General features: G+C 40.6%; 1 pseudogene across 1 annotated transcript in view; it reads right to left on the bottom strand.

Annotated features, from left to right (window-relative positions):
- The window catches only part of LOC125152185 (glyceraldehyde-3-phosphate dehydrogenase-like), a 66,412-nt pseudogene extending 61,885 nt beyond the window's left edge, over positions 1 to 4,527 (bottom strand). Inside the window, exon 1 of the transcript XR_007147073.1 lies at positions 4,413 to 4,527. The product of XR_007147073.1 is annotated as a glyceraldehyde-3-phosphate dehydrogenase-like (transcript). The remainder of the gene's footprint in view (positions 1 to 4,412) is intronic.
- Positions 4,528 to 18,203: the final 13,676 nt, after the last annotated feature.

The following is an 18,203-nucleotide window of genomic DNA, read 5'->3' on the forward strand; positions in this document are numbered from 1 at the left end:
TCCGTGAGTTTAAGCCCCGCGTCGGGCTCTGTGCTGACAGCTCAGAGCCTGGAGCCTGTTTCAGATTCTGTGTCTCCCTCTCTCTCTGCCCCTCCCCTGTTCATGCTCTGTCTCTCTCTGTCTCAAAAAATAAATAAACGTTAAAAAAAAAAAAATTAAAAAAAAAAAAAAGAAAACAAAAAGATACACCTTATGGTAGTGGCAGCACCAAAAGATAGCCTTAGGTGAATCCTTTAGCCCTCCATCTGTAGTCTCCATCAGCACCCTCCAAGTAACCTCCGAAAAGATTTCAGGCAACCCCCCAGCCAGATGGCCGGCGTGAGCTCTTCCTGCCTAGAAATGCTACCACCATGTCTGTCCATGGAAATCAGACAGAAACAGCGACTACTTGACAAAAGTCCAGAAACAGACTTATAAAAACAGCCTAGCTGAAAGTAAGGGTGCACAAAGGAAGCACCAGTAAAGACCAGCATTCAACAAGGAGTGACTGGAAAGAACTGTTTAATGTTTTGAACACTGCCAAGCTGAGTAACATGAGACCGAACTTGTTATTTTGCTCGACTATATATAGTTTGCATCCTGGAATTCACTCATACTATATATAGTAGAGTTTTATTCATGCACTCCAACTGATTATGTGTGCTGGGCTGAAGTGTTACAGTGGTGCCAGAAATGAAGAGAAAATGGAAATCTTCCACAGACCTATGGGCATGTTCTTTACGCCCACTGCCATTTTCACTAATGCGTGGCGGCGGCAGAAAGCTAATTGAGACCAGCCATGGAATAACAGGCTAGAACCTCTGCTGCAAAGAATGCCTCTTTTCAGTCTTTTCCTTGTGGAGTATTTATTTATTTAAGAACTGGCTATGGTCATCATTCAGAAATACAAAGAGGGTTTAAATGCCCAAATAATTACCCAGCTTTTATAACAAAAGAATAACACAAAAATAGTTTCTTGTCCTGTCTCACTCAAGAAAGCCAGTTCTATTAAACTGCTCATCATTAGCTGTTTCATAAATCTCAGTCTTTGGGATTTAAGTAATTTTTATTTAACTGCTGCTCTTTCTTGATTAAAATAGCAATTGTTCTGACCTGCTTCCTAAAGTAAAATGTTCTCTAAATAGCCTGTTTTAGGCTGGGAAACTCATTTTAATTTCGGAGTCTCAGGTCTCTTTTAAAAAGCTACTTTTGGTCATCTCCTTAAAACTGGAGATGTCTGGTAAAGTTCCTAAAGGGTCTTTACTGAGAGGGTAGTGTGGTAGACATATTTAGTGTTTTTACTGCCCAGCATCTATCATCCCTTATTGACAATATACCCCAGTTTCCCTTTGGGGTATTATTTCTCTCCTTTCTACCAACACACTTCCCATGAAGCACACTTCACTCCTGTACCCACAGCACAGCCAATGGTAGCATGCTATCTCTTTGATTACAGGGATGGATTGGGAGTTGAGCACATGGTTCAAAATAGGCCAATCAAAACCCATAAGACTCGGGCAGCTGGGTGGCTCAGTCAGTTAAACATCTGACTCTTGATTTCAGCTCAGGTCATGATCTCATGGTTCATGAGTTCAAGCCCCACATCAGGCTCCATGCTGACAGTATGGAGTCTGCTTGGGATTCCCTCTCTCTCTCTCTCTATCTCTCTCTCGGCCCCTCCCCCACTCTCTCACTCCTCAAAATAAATAAATAAACTTAAAACCCATAAGACTCAATTCTGGGACTTTTACTGGAGCTCTTTGAGGAAAAGGTGGTCTTTTTTCTGTAATTGGTTGTGGTGGTCTTGATTGCCCATAGCTGCCAGAGACCACTGGCAACTATAGAACAGAACTAACTCAGGAAGTAGAGCTGAGGATCCCAATCCCGATCTTCCAAGTATTTTTTATTTCAACTTAATTTTGTTTTTCATGATTCCAAACTAAAAGGTATACACAAATAGATTCTACTCTTTCTCTTGCCCCACTCCAGCTCTTTTCCTTAATGGGTAATAATTTTTATTGTTTTTGGTTTATTCTTCCAGTGTTTCTTCATGCAAATAAAATAAAATATGAATATATTTTTTACTTCCCCCTTTTTGTTTTGCATGCATTTTATTTCTTCAATATATGTTCATTCAAGGAATACCCTTCTTTGAAATTCTATGGTGCCTTTGATTATTCCTGGTTGCTTTCCATATAATATTTGAAATGGCTCAGAGCCTTATTTAGCATATCCTACCACTTCTCTGCTTTGTTACCCTGGAGACATCATGATTTAATACTGGAGAATCCTATTTCACCAGAATTAGAGAATTCAAATTGAGGAGCTAAAATGAGGGTCCAATGCCAAACTAAAAAAAAGACTTTCTAGAAAGTCTAATCTGAATACTACCAAACAGAGACTATTTCAGGCAGTGGGGGAAAAGTAGAGGGGGATGCCAAGAAGCCTAATTTTTTAGACCAAAAACAGAGATTGGCAGTGACAGGTACCTGAGCAGATAACCCAGAAAGAAGAGTATACATTGCTACCAAATGATCTATTTTGAATAGATGTCAAATTCAGTTCTTTTGGTTGGTCAGAAATCTCTGATCAAAGTAATACACTGACCCACATGATCTCTTTTTTTTTTAATTTTTAAATGTTTTTATTTTATTTTTGAGAGAGAGAGAGAGAGAGAGAGACAAAGAGACAGAGTATGAGTGGGGGAGGGGCAGAGAGGGAAGGAGACAATCTGAAGCAGGCTCCAGGCTCTGAGCTGTCAGCACAGAACCCGACACGGGCTCAAACCCACGAACCTCGAGATCATGACCTGAGCCAAAGTTGGATGCTTAACTGACTGAGCCACCCAGGCACCCCTGTTTGTTTGTCTTTTTAAAGTTTATTTTGGTCACTTTTTCTTTTCTTATATTGCAGAACTGTATATTGATATACCCAGTGAGGGCTGATATTTTCTCTGGCTTGGATAGATTTTAAACGGGTTACATAAACACATTGCCATTTATGGTTTCATGCAGGTCTTTTTCTTTTTTAATGTTTATTTATTTATTTTTTGATAGAGAAAGAAAGACGGTGAGAGAGAGGGGGGCAGAGAGAGAGGGAAACACAGAATCTGAAGCAGGCTCCAGGCTCTGAGCTGTCAGCATAGAGCCTGAGGTGGGGCTCGAGCCCATGAACAGTGAGATCATAATCTGAGCCGAAGTCGGATGCTTAATCAACTGAAGCCAGGTGCCCCCATGTACATCTTAATAGAAGTAAATGAGCTAGGCATTCTGTTCTTTTATCCTTTAAGCATTAAATAAATAAATAAATAAATAGCATTTATCGCTTACTTTCTTTGTGATCTAAAATTCTAATTGGGGAGTTAGAAGAGTCATGAGAAATTTTTTTTTAGGTAAATATATTTGCCAATTGTGTTTTACCAAGCTACAAACCCCAAGGAATGAATGAAATACAAAGCAGATGTTCACAAAGAAAATAGACCTTATAACAATATACTGCAGTAGTCCCCTCTCCCCCACCACCCCCTTCCCCCCACCTTATCCACAGGGATATATTCCAAGACCTCCAGTGAATGCCTGAAACTGCAGATAGTACTGATCCCTATATATACTGTTTTTACCTATACCTTGGAGATATTGTTGGTTTGGTTCCAGACGACCGCAATAAAGCAAATATCACAATAAAGCAAGTCAAATGAATTTTTTGGTTTCCCAGTGTATATAAAAGTTATGTTTACACTATACTGTAGTCTATTAACTGTGAAATAGCATTAAGTCTAAAAAAAACACCAATGTATATACTTTAATTTTAAAATATTGCTAAAAAAATGCTAGTCATTGTCTGAGATTTCAGTGAGTGGTTAATCACTGATCACAGATCACCATAACAAATATAATAATAATGAAAAAGTGTGAAATATTGGAAGAATTACTAAAATGTGACACAGAGCAGAAAGTGAGCAAATGCTATTGGAAAAATGGAACCAATAGATTTGTTCCCTGCAGGGTTGCCACAAACCTTCAATTTATAAAAACACACTATTTATGGAGCGCAATAAAGTGAAGCACAATAAAATGAGCTATGGCCATACATACATACCTATGACACAGTTTAATTTACAAACGAGGCCCAGGGGCACCTGGAGGGCTCAGTTAGTTAAGCGTCTGACTCCTGGTTTTGGCTCAGATCATGATTTCAAGGTTTGTGAGTTGGAGCCCTGAGCCCTGCATCAGGCTTCGTGCTGACGGTGCCGAGCCTGCTTAGGATTCTCTCTCTCTCCCTCTCTCTCTGCCCCTCCTCTGCTTGTGCTCTCTCTCTCTCTCTCTCAAAAATTAATAAATAAACTTAAAACAGCAACAGATGAGGCACAGTAAGAGATTAACAACAAAAACTAATAATAAAATAGAGTAATGATATATTGTAACAAAACTTACGTGAATGTGGTCCTTCTCTCTCTCTCAAAATATTGTACTATATTCACCCTCTTTCTCCTGATGATGTGAGATAACATGCCTATGTGATGAGATGAAGTGCGGTAAATGACCTAGCCTTAGGCTGCTATGGACCTTCTGAGAGTCAGAAGGAACATTTGCTTCCTGACCACAGATGACTGTGGGGGTGGAGGTGGGGGGGGGGGGACTGAAGTGGTAGGAAACAAAACCCCAGATAAGGGAGGGGGCAGGGGATTAATGAATAGTTTTGGTAAAACGTAGCCTTTGTAACTACGGGATAAAGCTTCATCTTTTCTGTCCTAAAAATGAAATATTTGTTTGCTGGTCAGGTGATGTTGTGAATGCATTTCCAGATGCTGGATCTTAGGAAACAATTATTGAACATACTTTATTCTCAAATATGTGCTACTATTAATTAAGATAAATGTTTTATGCTATTGTCAAATTTCAGTAATTTTGTTTTGGGTGCAAGAAAGCCACCAAAAACATTTATTTTGGAGCTAATGCTATTTTTCTAAGAAAGCACATTTTATAAAAGCTAATTCAGCATAAACTTATTCTAGTCATAAATCCATAGACTCAAAATGTGATTTGGCTTCCAGATTTACACTTGTTTCAATTAAAAAAGGTTTCAATTAAAAATCACTAAGTTATGCCTAAGCATCAATTAATTTTTGCCTCAGGGCATGAACCATTTCTATATTAAGTAGCCTAATAGAAAACACTTTACTTTAAAGGTTTTATTTCTTCACTAACACACCATGTGTGAAAATACATTCTTGGCACAATATATTGTACAATAGAGTTTGATTACTTACGCATGTTTCTGACATTTAAAATACCTGTATTGTCTTCAGGAGGTAATACAGAGTATATGAGGCTATAGACTACAAACAATAGAAAAACAAGTTGGTTCACAATTTGAATAGACTGGAATGTGTAACCAAAGAACAATGGAGACACTCCTTGTTTGTGGCTTTCTTAGAATGTAGTAAACAACCGTCCTTCAAGGACCGGGTCAGCAACCAAAAATTGTAACAAAACAAAATCTTAAGGAAGCCTTCCAGAAGAGAAACTAGTGCATTAGATGAGTAATCCGGTGGGGGGGCTGGGGGGGGGGGGGTTGGGGGGGGGGAGAAGGAGACAATGAAATCCACAAGAAGATTTGGCCATCTAGAAACCTGGATTTATAGGGGCACCTGGGTGGCTCATTCGGTTAAGTATCCAACTTCAGCTCAGGTCATGATTTCATGGTTTGTGAGTTTGAGCCCCACATCTGGCTCTGTGCTGACAGCTCAGAGACTGGAGGCTGCTTCAGATTCTGTGTCTCCCTCTCTCTCTGCCCCTCCTCCACTCACCCTCTGTCTCTGTCTCTCTCTTTCTCTCTTGCAAAAATAAATAAACATTTAAAAAAATTTTAAAAAAAAGAAACCTGGATTTATATACATTTATATAATACTAAGGGTATTTGATTCTGCTATGATGCCGACCTAAAAGATAGTGGAATTAAAAACAAAAAACTGCAATAATTAGTACAATCGCTCCTTTGTTTTTCTTCCCTCCTAACCCATCACAGAGCTTCCACTTCCTTTCTTTGCTCACCAAGGACCTTTGATTCACTTTTACTCTTTACAAAATTTAATTGACAATGATGCTGTTATAAATATCAAATTATTCTTCATGAAATTATCTGCTTTATAATGACTAAATGTCACCATTATATTCTAAATCCACTTCCCTTATAAAAATGCCTTTATGGAATGAGTCATTTTTCTTTCAAGGCTTCTCAAGCTGAGAATGTCTTATCAGTCATAATTTTTTAAAATAGTATCAGGGCACAGATCTTCTAGGTCTCAAACCATTTTATAGGGCATTTAGGTCTAATACATTTGTGCCTCTGCTGCATTTGTGTGAGGGCTATTGTTAGCATTGGACCTGAGGTTTTACAAAGTAGTTAGTGAGGGATTAAATTAATTTAGGTCAGACCTTTAGCCACTGTATCATTAAAATACATTTTCTACTATTTGCATGTTTCCATATATTTCCAGAACATCATGGTTTTGCTATTTACTTTGTAGAATTTGCAACTCCTTCAATTACCTCAGTTATTTTTAATTCTTAAAACAAGATTAAATTGCTTACATTTAAAAAATGTAATACTATTTAAAATATATTTATATATTTTATATATGATTCCATATATAATGTGTATATGTATACACGCACGCGCACGCACACACACACACACACACACACACACACACACACATATAATGGTGCCTTTGGAGAAAGAAGGAAAACTCCAAACTAAATGCAAGCGATATGGAAATTTCTTTGCCCTAGATTAATTTACTTAGAACAGAGGACTCTTTGTCCATGTCTGGTGGCAAAAGAGAAGTTCTAATGATCAATATTCTACAGGATTCTATCAAACAAGCCTGAATTGAGTTGCTTTTTTGAATGTTGTTTGCATAATTTAGTTAAAAAAGGAAATGTCTAGAAAGGACGGATGGGGAAAAAATAAATTTCTGTGATGTTAAATTCCTATATGTGCACTCTGACGATTTAAACATTACTCAACACACGTGCTAGTCAGCTTAAGTTGCTAACTGAATATAGGTCCCAAGAGATTAATAAATGTACCTACCACCTTTGGAGAACTCTAGTTACAGATCAGCCATTTCCTCTTCCTGTCCCTGCTTCTCAATAAGTGACTGCTGTTTCACATTATCCAGAGTGGCATAGTCCAACTTAAGTAAAACATCGTGGTTCTTAATGAGAAGTTTCAAATGCATCTTGCCCTCATAGTTAGCTTTTAGTGAACAGCCAGGGCTAAAGAGCTGCTATTAAAAGAACGGTATTTTCTTTATAGCCGGTTCTTGCCCTGAGACTAAAGTATGTTTGGTTAAGGATACTAAGTTGAGACAGGCTCCTTCATAAAAAAGAAGAAGAAGATGAAGAAGAAGGAGAAGAAAAGAAATATTAAGAACAAGTTCTGCGATGTTTTTATAATAATTCAAACTGAAAGCAAACGAATGCTCCACTTTTTAGCATACAAAAAAGAATGAGTATATATTTCATTCTATTTATTTTTTGAGTTATTGCCAAGAAAAGACAGTTCTTTATACAATCCCATGTGGAATGAGTCTTAGGGGTGAAAAAAAATGGATTACGTGCCTTAAGAAGGACAATGCTACAGATTCAAGAAGAGAGGATCCAGAGGGACTGACAAAACTCTTAATTGCTCAGACTTGAGGGGACTGTCCCTGAGATGAGATAAGTGATTTTTAGGATATGCAGTTTTTAAAAAATGGCTGCTTTGGTGGTGTTTACCTTTCATACTTTTCTTCTCTGCAACCACGCATGACCAAATTCAATTATTATTTTTATTCTCACACTTGAACAGGTATAAGTGCCCCTCTCACCACCTTCCACTTCCCCTAATACATGACTTCTCCCTTTTGTCTCCTTTTTTTACCCTCTCTTTGCTCTCTCTTACCCTTCCTCCTGAGGATTTCCTAAGCAGTGTTTACAGGTTGCCTGCCACGCACCAAAAACATCTCTCACCATAATCTCAGGCCTTTTCCTTCTATATACTTCTTATGGGCAGCCCGTGTAAGAACTGCCCAGTCCTGTTATTCTGGAATCGCTCTCCCCTGTTCATTCTTTCTCTAAAGATAAAGCAAGGAACTCTAATGTTGAGAACATGTCTAACCAGAATGAACATGAAAACCAGCCAAAGAAAATGTCCCCATTTCCCCTTCTCAAGTTTATGCGGAAATATATAATGTGGGTCTACATCTGTGTTATCGCACTTAGTTTATACAGTTCATGAGAGAAAGATTTGATTCCTGGCTCTGCTACTTATTGTCTGGGTGATCTTGGACAAGTTACTTAACCAGATGCCTGAAATCCTTTCTGGAACAAGGCAATGGTATAAACAAATAAATGATCTTGCTCAAACTTAATTTCCTAATTTAGAGGAAAGATAGCTTAGAGGTTAAAAGCACAGCCTCTGAACTTAAATATCCTTGGGTGGGAGTCCGGGACTTTCCATTGACTTGAAATAAGGCCTTAGTTTCCTCATTTGTGAAGTAGAGACAATAATAATATCAACCTCATAAGGTTGTGGTAAACACTGAGTGAGATGATGCATAGAAAGCTTTTAACACATGGGAATGCAAGCTGGTGCAGCCACTCTGGAAAACAGTATGGAGGTTCCTCAAAAAAACTAAAAATAGAACTACCCTACGACCCAGCAATTGCACTACTAGGCATTTATCCAGGGATACAGATGTGCTGTTTTGAAGAAACACATGCACCCCCATCCATGTTTACAGCAGCACTATCAACAATAGCCAAAGTATGGAAAGAGCCCAAATTGTCCATCGATGGATGAATGAATAAAGAACATGTGGTATATATATACATTGGAGTATTACTTGTCAATCAAAACGAATGAAATCTTGCCATTTGCAACTACGTGGATGGAACTGGAGGGTATTATGCTAAGTGAAATTAGTCAGAGGAAGACAAAAATCACATGACTTCACTCATATAAGGACTTTAAGAGACAAAACAGATGAACATAAGTGAAGGGAAACAAAAATAATACAAAAACAAGGAGGGGGACAAAACAGAAGAGACTCATAAATATGGAGAACAAACTGAGGGTTACTGGAGGGGTTGTGGGAGGGGGGATGGGCTAAATGGGTAAGGGGCACTAAGGAATCTACTCCTGAAATCATTGTTGCCACTATATGCTAACTACTTTGGATGTAAATTTTAAAAAATAAAAAATAAAATTAAAAAAAAAAGAAAAGAAAGCTTTTTTAAAAAATGTTTATTCATTTTTGAAAGACAGAGAGAGACAGAGCACAAGCAGGGGTGGGGTGGAGAGAGAGGGGGACACAGAATCTGAAACAGGCTCCAGGTTCTGAGCTGTCAGCACAGAGCCTGACGCGGGGCTTGAACCCATGAACTGCGAGATCATGACCCGAGCTAAAGTCAGATGCTCAACTGACTGAGCCACCCAGGTGCCCCAGAAAAGAAAGCTTTTAACACAGTGCCTGGAACTCCATATGATCACTGATGCTGTTATTTTTTTTTTTAATTTTTTAATGTTTATTTATTTTTGAGAGGGGAGGACAGAGAGAGACACACACACAGAATCTGAAGCAGGCTCCAGGCTCTGAGCTGTCAGCACAGGGCCTGAGGCGGGGCTCAAACCCACGAACCGCAAGATCGTGACCTGGGTGGAAGTTGGACACTTAACTGACTGAGTCACCCAGATGCCCCTATACTGTTATTTTTAATAAGGTATCATCATGACAAAATCTTGGAGGCTATATCACAATGTTAAAAGTGAAATACCATTTTATGGAAATAATCTGTGAAATAATAATAGTCATATATATATATGGCTCTGCCCTTGGTTCTTGGCTCAGAACTCCTAATACTCTTGTAAATAGGGAGTGGTAGAAGAATTTTTTGTTCTAACGTGTAGTCTTTGACTCTGGTTCCTGACATAGAGCTCCAAAGATCTTTGTAATTTCCTCCATGATAGGACTGTCTTTTGTTCTAATGAGGTGACTCTTGGTGGGTTCCTAGATGGGAGCTGGTCACTAGAGAGACCAAGCCATGATTCAAAGCTTGGAATTTTCAGCACGCCCTCCCAATTCTCTACTCCAGAGAAGATGCATCATGCCTATGTGATGAAGTCTCCACAAGAGTCCCAAAAATGCACAGTTCAGAGCTTCTAGGTAATTATTTTCACATGCAAGTCAAAAAGATAAGACTTTTTAAGCAATCTGTTCAACCCAAATTAACAACAATCTCTTAATATAATCAAATATTTAGCATTTAAATTTCCAGTGTCTCAATCTCACAGTTCATAGGCTCAGGCCCCACATCAGGCTCTGTGCTAACAGCCCAGAGCCTGGAACCTGCTTTGGATTCTGCATCTCCCTCTCTCTTTACCCCTCCCCCAGTTGCACTCTATCTTTCTCTCTCTTTCAAAAATAAGTAAATATTAAAAACAATTAAGCTTCCAATGTCTCATGTCATAATTTTATTTAATGTGTGTGAATCAGGATCAAAATAATGACCACCTATTGCAACATGCCATTATGTCTTTTAAGTTTAAAAAACTTTTTTTGAGTGCTTATTTATTTTTGAGAGAGAGAGAGAGAGAATGAGTGGGAATGGGGCAGAGAGAGAGGGGGAGAGTAGAATCTGAAGCAGGATCCAGGCTCTGAGCTGTCAGCACAGAGCCCGACGCGGGGCTCAAACTCATGGACTGCAAGATCATGACCTGAGCCAAAGTCGAACACTCAACCAACTAAGCCACCCAGGTGCCCCTATGTCTTCTAAGTTTAAATTCCCTTGCCATCCCATTTTCCTATTTCTTGCAATTTATTAGTTGAATAAATTGGGTTATTTGTCCTAAAATTTCCTATAATCTGGATTTTACTGCCTGCACCCCTGTGGTGCAATTTTACTTACTTTTTTGGTTTTTTTGTTTGTTTGTTTTTCATCTGCATTTCCTGTATATTGGTAATTGGATATCAGTGCTGAATCAGATTCAAGTTTGATTTTTTTTTATCAACACTACTTGATGGGTGGTATTGAGTTCTTTCATTGGGAGGCACATAATATCTAGTTGTCTTTTTGGGACACTGACAGTCATTGATGCTCAATGACTAGATCCATTAATTTGTTAAGAATTACAAAATGGGGGGGGGGGGGGGGCCTGGGTGGCTCAGTCGGTTAAGCGGCCGACTCAGGTCATGATCTTGCAGTCCATGAGTTTGAGCCCCACGTCAGGCTCTGTGCTGACAGCTCGGAGCCTGGAGCCTGTTTCAGATTCTGTGTCTCCCTCTCTCTGACCCTCCCCTGTTCATGCTCTGTCTCTCACTGTCTCAAAAATAAATAAAACGTTAAAAATTTTTTTTTAAAAAAGAATTACAAAATGGGGGAAAAGAGAATTCTAACATGGGGATATTTTGTTTCAAAGATGCATTTATCATTTGTTACCTGGAAGTTCCATAAAGAGAAATTTTCCTCTACCTACCATGTGGTTACCCAAGGATACAATTAGAATAGAAAAAGCAGAATGGCATAATAAATACTTCAGTCATTTCCTTTACTTTCCAGTTTTCAAAACAGTGAGTTATTAGATTACTATTTAAAATTCAAGTAGGGACTTATTATGAAAAAAAAAAAAGAACTTTAGAATGTATAGTGTATAAGCATCAGAGTTTTTGTTTTATTTCTTAAAATTTTAATGACACATAAAAATAAAAGGCTAAGAATTTCAAGGTTGGCAGCTGTGTACAGACCCAGAGAACATTCTGTCTATACAGGAGCACAAAGGAAGATTCTGGAGAGCTCTGGGAAAACTGTGGAAGTGGCATGTGGTAACATTTGGGATACATTGTTAATAGGTACACGACTGGGTACTGAAATGCTTGGGAAAAATTGGGTGGGTTCATGAACAAATAAGCAAATAAAAACACATGGCAATTTTTAACATAGGAAAAATAAAGATTGTTGAAGATAGGCGGTGTGGTTAAGAATGCAACTTGGCTTGTCTGTTAACAGTATTTGTTTGGCCATAATAATGTAAACACAGCCTTTGGTATAACAAAAGTGTTGATATGCTTATGCAGGGAACACAGGAAAAAGGGAAATGGGAAATGTGGTATGGAGATACAAAACCCTCCTCTCTACAGCATGGTGGGGAGTCAGTAGATTTTATCTAAATCATTCAGTCAAGAAGCTACATAAAAGAATATTATTTAGAAAGAGTAATAAATGTTAGGAAAAAAACAGTTAAAAGAGTTGAAGTGATTGCCTCTGGGGAGTAGAACTGGGTGGTATGTGGGGATGTTGCAGGGGACTGATTTTTTATTAGAAATCTTAGGCAACATTCATGCTATTATATACGTGTATTACATGTATAAAAATAGAAATTAACATAAAAATAAAGGGATAAATTGTCCATGCAAGATGAAAAATATAGAAAAAAGAGCTGAAGAGTGAAGTTTACTCTCAGGTCAGAAAAAACAACACACAAAAACGTTTCAGCTTGCATTTAATCTGTAGATTTAACAAAAATCTCTTTCACATACTCGCAGTAGGCTTCTATTCCTAAAAAACTTCTCTACTTCCAGTACATTCTTTTTCTTTTTTCTTTTTTTAACGTTTATTTACTATTGAGACAGAGAGAGAGACAGAGCATGAGCAAGGGAGGGGCAGAGGGAGGGGGAGACACAGAATCTGAGGCAGGCTCCAGGCTCTGAGTTGTCAGCACAGAGCTCGATGCAGGGCTCAGACTCACAAACTGTGAGATCATGACCTGAGCGGAAGTCAGACGACTAACCAACTCAGCCACCCAGGTGCCCCAACTTCCAGTACATTCTTAATCATAACCACCAGCTTGCACTGCAGTCCTTCACAGATTATCCAGTCACTTTTGTCTTATGATCTCATGCCTAAATCTAAACCTGATTTCCAGCTAAATCCTCTTCTGAATCAGCGTATCAACTACATTGATCTCACAAGCAGTATGTGATCAAGCCCCAGTAAACCCTACAAAGGCTTGGGTAAACTTCCCTTTTTGGCAATACTGTGAGCACACGGTCACACACATCATGGTCAGGACTCCATGATCCCATGGCGAGAAGAGGGCCAGAAGTTCTATGTTAGGACCCCTCCTGGACTCTGCCCTTGTGTCTCTGTCTTGTCTGATTTTAATTTGTATTCTTTTGCCATATTAAAACTGAAATCATAAGGGTAGTACTTCCTGAGTTCTGTGTGTTGCTCTAGCAAATTATCGAATTGAGGGTGGTCATAGGAACCTCTGAATTGATAGCCAGCTAGTCTGAAATGAGGATGGCCCTGGTTTTGAAGTCTGGGGTGGTCCAGAGCCAGCGGCCAAGAAAGAACCCGCGGGCAGGAAGAGCTGCACCGGGGTCGTGAGGGGTAACTCATTATATACCCTCAGATTGAGAGGGGGGTCAGGGATAAAGTCTCAAAGGAATTTTGGAAGCAAGGTTTCCAGGACCTTGAGGGACTAGCTGTTGCTAGGGAAACACCATTTATTACTGTTTACTAAAACCTCAGTCATGAGACCCTTTAGATGTATATCAGGGGCCATAAGCTTGAAGTACGATTGCCAGCATATATCTTGGAGGAGTTGAGATAAAGGCAGTTTCCAAAGGAATTTTTATATGTTAAAGTAGACTTACAAGATCCTTCAGGTTGGGATAATGTTAAGCTAAGATTCCCTTTTGCCCCTAGCAAAGTGTCATCATCCAGGCAGCTGAACTCCTAGAGGGAGGTCACTCTACTGGTTTCAAGGACTCGTCAATGGGCTGTAGCCAGTATGGGAATTTAATTTTTCATTTGCCTCAGTTTCCCACAACACCATGGCAAGCATTTAAACCCCTTTCCTTTGTTCTTGGGTAGCCAGGAGTATCCGAGGAAAATCACATACATTCATATCACATACCTGGGAGTGGGGGTGCTGTTAGCCTCCACTTTACCCCCAGCTTGCCCATGCTCCCTCATCACTGGGAACCCACAAACTTGTGACTGGTGTCTAAGTGAGAGAAGTCATGTGGGGACTGTTCCCCAAAATGTACACTTAGCTAAACTCATTGTAGTAGCTGAACATTAGGGAGGTGCCAGTGTAGGAAAGGCCACGTGGGAACTGCAAGTCCTTCTAAGTGAGTATCAGACTCTGCTCACTTCTCTAGTCTGTGCTGCAGCGCCCTCCCCACACCTCCAGCCACTGGACAACCACCTCAGGCTCAGCATGTCTTCCTGTAGCCCCAGATCTCAGAGACCAATCCTGTCCTTAGACTACAGGCGTTTAAGGAGCTCTGGCCCAACACTCTGGGACTCAACACTAGCGCTCTGTCAGAGCACAGGGAGAAACAATCAACAGACCTGGTGTAGCAGCCGGGGTCTTGTTAGAAAGAAGTTGACTAGGGCCTGGGTGGCTCAGTCGATTAAGTGTCCAACTGTTGATCTCAGCTCAGGTCTTGATCTCAGGGTTGTGAGTTTCAAGCCCCAGGTTGGGCTCTGCACTGGGCATGGAGGAAAGGAAGGAAGGAAGGAAGGCAGAAAGAGATGGAGAAGGAGGGAGGGAGGGAAGGAAGGCAGGAAGGCAGGAAGGCAAGAAGGAAGGAAAGAAGGAAAGAAGAAAGCAAAGAAGGATTTAAAGGAATTTCCTACAAAAGGGGGGTCCCAGGCAACCAAAGGGATAGAGCAGTTGGTAGCCAAGAATAGCAGCCCTAGACTCACAGACAGAAGGAGGGAAAATGGAAGAGGATTCTGTAAAGGCAGCTGTTCTGTGCCACAGCCAGTGGCAAGTAACCTGTTTTTTCTTCCCCCTTGTCTGCAGGGCTCTCCAGCAACAGACGCAGCTGGAGTTAGGGGCAAGGGAGGCTGTTGACATAGCCCATGTAGGTCAGCCTATGGGGTGGAGAGAAACAGAAAGCAGATCTGGAGGTATAGAAGGGAGATATTCAGCACCTGGTTTCAGATCCGTTCTCTGTACCTACCAGCTGTGTGATCTTTAACACGTCACGTAAACTCAGTTCCCTCTTTGATAAAACAGAGGGCTTCAGTAACCAAGGACCAAAAGGAAATAATGTACATGATGTATTTAGCATAGCAAGGTCATAGCAGAGGCTCTGTATCCGGCAGACAGTAGTACGAAGTAGGATTGCTGCTCTGCCTCTGCCTTTAAGCCTAGCTCTCACACCTGGGCTTCTGACTTGCTTCTGAGACCCAGATGCCCCCAGTACCCCATTCTGATAATAGGATCCAGGTTATTTTTATTGTGCCAGAGGCCCTGTTATTCACTTTATCCTACAGCCTCCTAGGAATGACACCTTGCTACAGGCTTGTAGGTAACCATGGAAACCCGCTGCCTTCATCAGGTGACTAAAAGCAAATTGGTAACAGTCTGATGAAGGTGAAGGGGAGAGAAGCTGAAAACAAAGACTTTTAGGAGGCAGTTTAAGCAAAAACCATGCTCCTGACTTGGAGTTGAATATTTTGATCCCTAGAGACATTAGCACCCAGCTCCACTCAGTGGACCCCTCCCTTAAGTCACAGTGCACATAGGATAGAGTGTACTCACAGTGCAAGGCAGGGTTGGAGGCCCCCATGCCACTCTGTCAGCTGACTTCCAGTGAGTTCGTAACTTGCAAACTCTGCAGGAGCCATTTTGATTAAAAAGCTCTCGGTTTCAATCAACCTCCTCTGAGAACTTGGTTCAGGAAACCAGGACTAGATTGGCCAGAAGCAGATGGAACACATCTACAATGTTATTTTTTGAAAAATTTTAAAGTTTATTTATTTATTTTGAGAGAGAGAGAGACAGAGAAAGAGCATGAGCAGGGGAGGGGCAAAGAGAGGGAGAGAGAGAATCCCAAGCTGGCTCCTTGCTGCCAGCACAGAGCCTGACGCAGGGCCCTAGCCCACAGACCGCGAGATCATGACCTGAGCCGAAATCAAGAGTCTTGACGTTTAACCGACCGAGCCACCTAGGCACCCCCAGAGCTACAATTTTAGAGAAAGGGAGCATATTAGATTTTTAGGGCTGCTGTGACAAAATACCACAAATTTCTAGGGGCGCCTGGGTGGCTCAGTCGGTTGGGCGTCCAACTTCAGCTCAGGTCACGATCTCGAGGTGTGTGAGTTCAAGCCCCGCGTTGGGCTCTGTGTTGACAGCTCAGAGCCTGGAGCCTGCTTCAGATTGTGTCTCCCTCTCCCTCTCCCTCTGCCCCTCCCCTGCTCACGCTCTGACTCTCTCTGTCTTTTAATAACGAATAAACGTTAAAAAAAAAAAAAAAAAGTACCACAAATTTCTGGTTTTGACAGCAGAAATTTATTGTCTCACAATTCTGGAAGCTAGAAGTCTGAGACTCAGGTGTCAGCTTTCTGAGGACTGTGAAGAAGATTCTGTTCTGTGCCTCTCTCCTAGTTTCTGGGGCTTATCTGTCCTTACTTTGGCATTCGTTGGCTTCTAGAAGCATCACCCTGACCTCTGCCTTCACTTTAACATGACATACTGTGTGTGTGTGTCAAATTATCCCTTTTTGTAAGGACACCAGTCATACTGGATTAACCCCCACCCCTTAATGACCTCATCTTAACTAATTGCATCTGCAAGGACCCTATTTCCAAATAAGATCATATTTTAAGGTGCTAACGCTTAGGACTTCAATGTATGAATTTTGAAGACACAATTCAACCCATAACATAAAGTGGGGAAATTTAATCACGTGACACCTGTCTTGGTTCTTAAATATTGACCCTTCTGGAATTTCTCACCACTGGGCTACCTTCCCATCCACAAGCCTCCGATATTCTGGGTTGTGCCTTTTGCTCTACACAACTAGTCTTGCCCATCTACATGTTCCCCTTCTGCAATCTAGCTCCCTCTGACCCCTGGGTGTACGCCTCTGTATCTCTAATCTTCCACTATTTTTTCTGTCTGCGTGCAAAAATTGAGTGTTTTCTTAGAACTGGCCTCACTTCAGGGGTGTGATTAATCCAGGTCCCTGTTTCTTTAGCTGTGCCCCAGCATCTGTAGACAGTGGGGCCAAACCTAGCTGCCTTCTAAGGGAAACCAGCAGTGTTTGAAGTTCATGAAAATGAGGACATTTAGATCCAAAGTTCAGAACCAAGTAGGAGAACGCTTAGGTAAGCAGAGTTACAGTGTATCTTGGTAGATCTAAGGATGTTTACTACTGGCTGCTTGAATGGATGCCCCAGGCCCATAGGCTGATTATGGCCACGTGGAGGTCTGCAGATGGGTCCTACCTGAGAGTAAAGCAAGAGTAATCTGGCAGTGGTTAGGAACATGAATTTTGCTCACTAAGCCTTAATTTTTGCATCCATAAAATGAGACCCATAAACAAAAGTTATCTTATGGGATTTTTGAGGTGATTAAATGAATAATGAATGAATGGCCTTAACCCAGTGTCTGATAAAAAACTAAACATTCAATGGGGCGCCTGGGTGGCTCAGTCAGTTCAGTGTCCAACTTTGGCAAAGGTCATGATCTCATGGTTCATGGGTTTGAGCCCTGCGTTGGGCTCAGTGCTGACAGCTCAGAGCCTGAAGCCTGCTTCAGATTCTATGTCTCCCCCTCTCTCTGCCTCTCTCCCATTCATCCTCTGTCTCTCTGTCTCTCAAAAATAATAAATAAACATTAAAAAAAATTTTTTAAAAACCAACTAAGCATTTTTGCTACGGTAATCATGATGGCCATTTATAGACATTTTACTGTTTCTACAAAGTTCCATGAGGTTGACAACTAGTTTCTAGTTTCTGGGTATGACAGATTAGAACTGCTGCTCCTTTCTTCTTGAAATTATTCACCCAAACAAAATTCCACAAACTCTTTGGGGGGAAATGTTAGCTATTCTTTGTGGTATTTCTACACAGTACTATAGCTAGGTTGTGACCATTGATCCAGAAGAGAAGCTACCAATTTGTGATCTACTTAGATACTAAGTAGCTCTCTTGGCATGAGCAGGAAAAGAGTAAAAGGTATCTTTTTCTTCCTCTTGAAATTCTATGGGTTCCTGAGATTCCAACACCGGGCTAGAAGTAGATCCTCTGAGTGATAACTATTATCCTACACACTTCCTAACTTAGCTCAAAAATACCCACACTCTTTCTAACAGGGTCAGGAGCACCTGATCATTTTGAAAAGATAATTTCCTCAGATGAGACGTGAACTGCACA

Source organism: Prionailurus viverrinus, chromosome E1 (assembly GCF_022837055.1).
Source record: "Prionailurus viverrinus isolate Anna chromosome E1, UM_Priviv_1.0, whole genome shotgun sequence".
Lineage (NCBI taxonomy): Eukaryota > Metazoa > Chordata > Mammalia > Carnivora > Felidae > Prionailurus > Prionailurus viverrinus.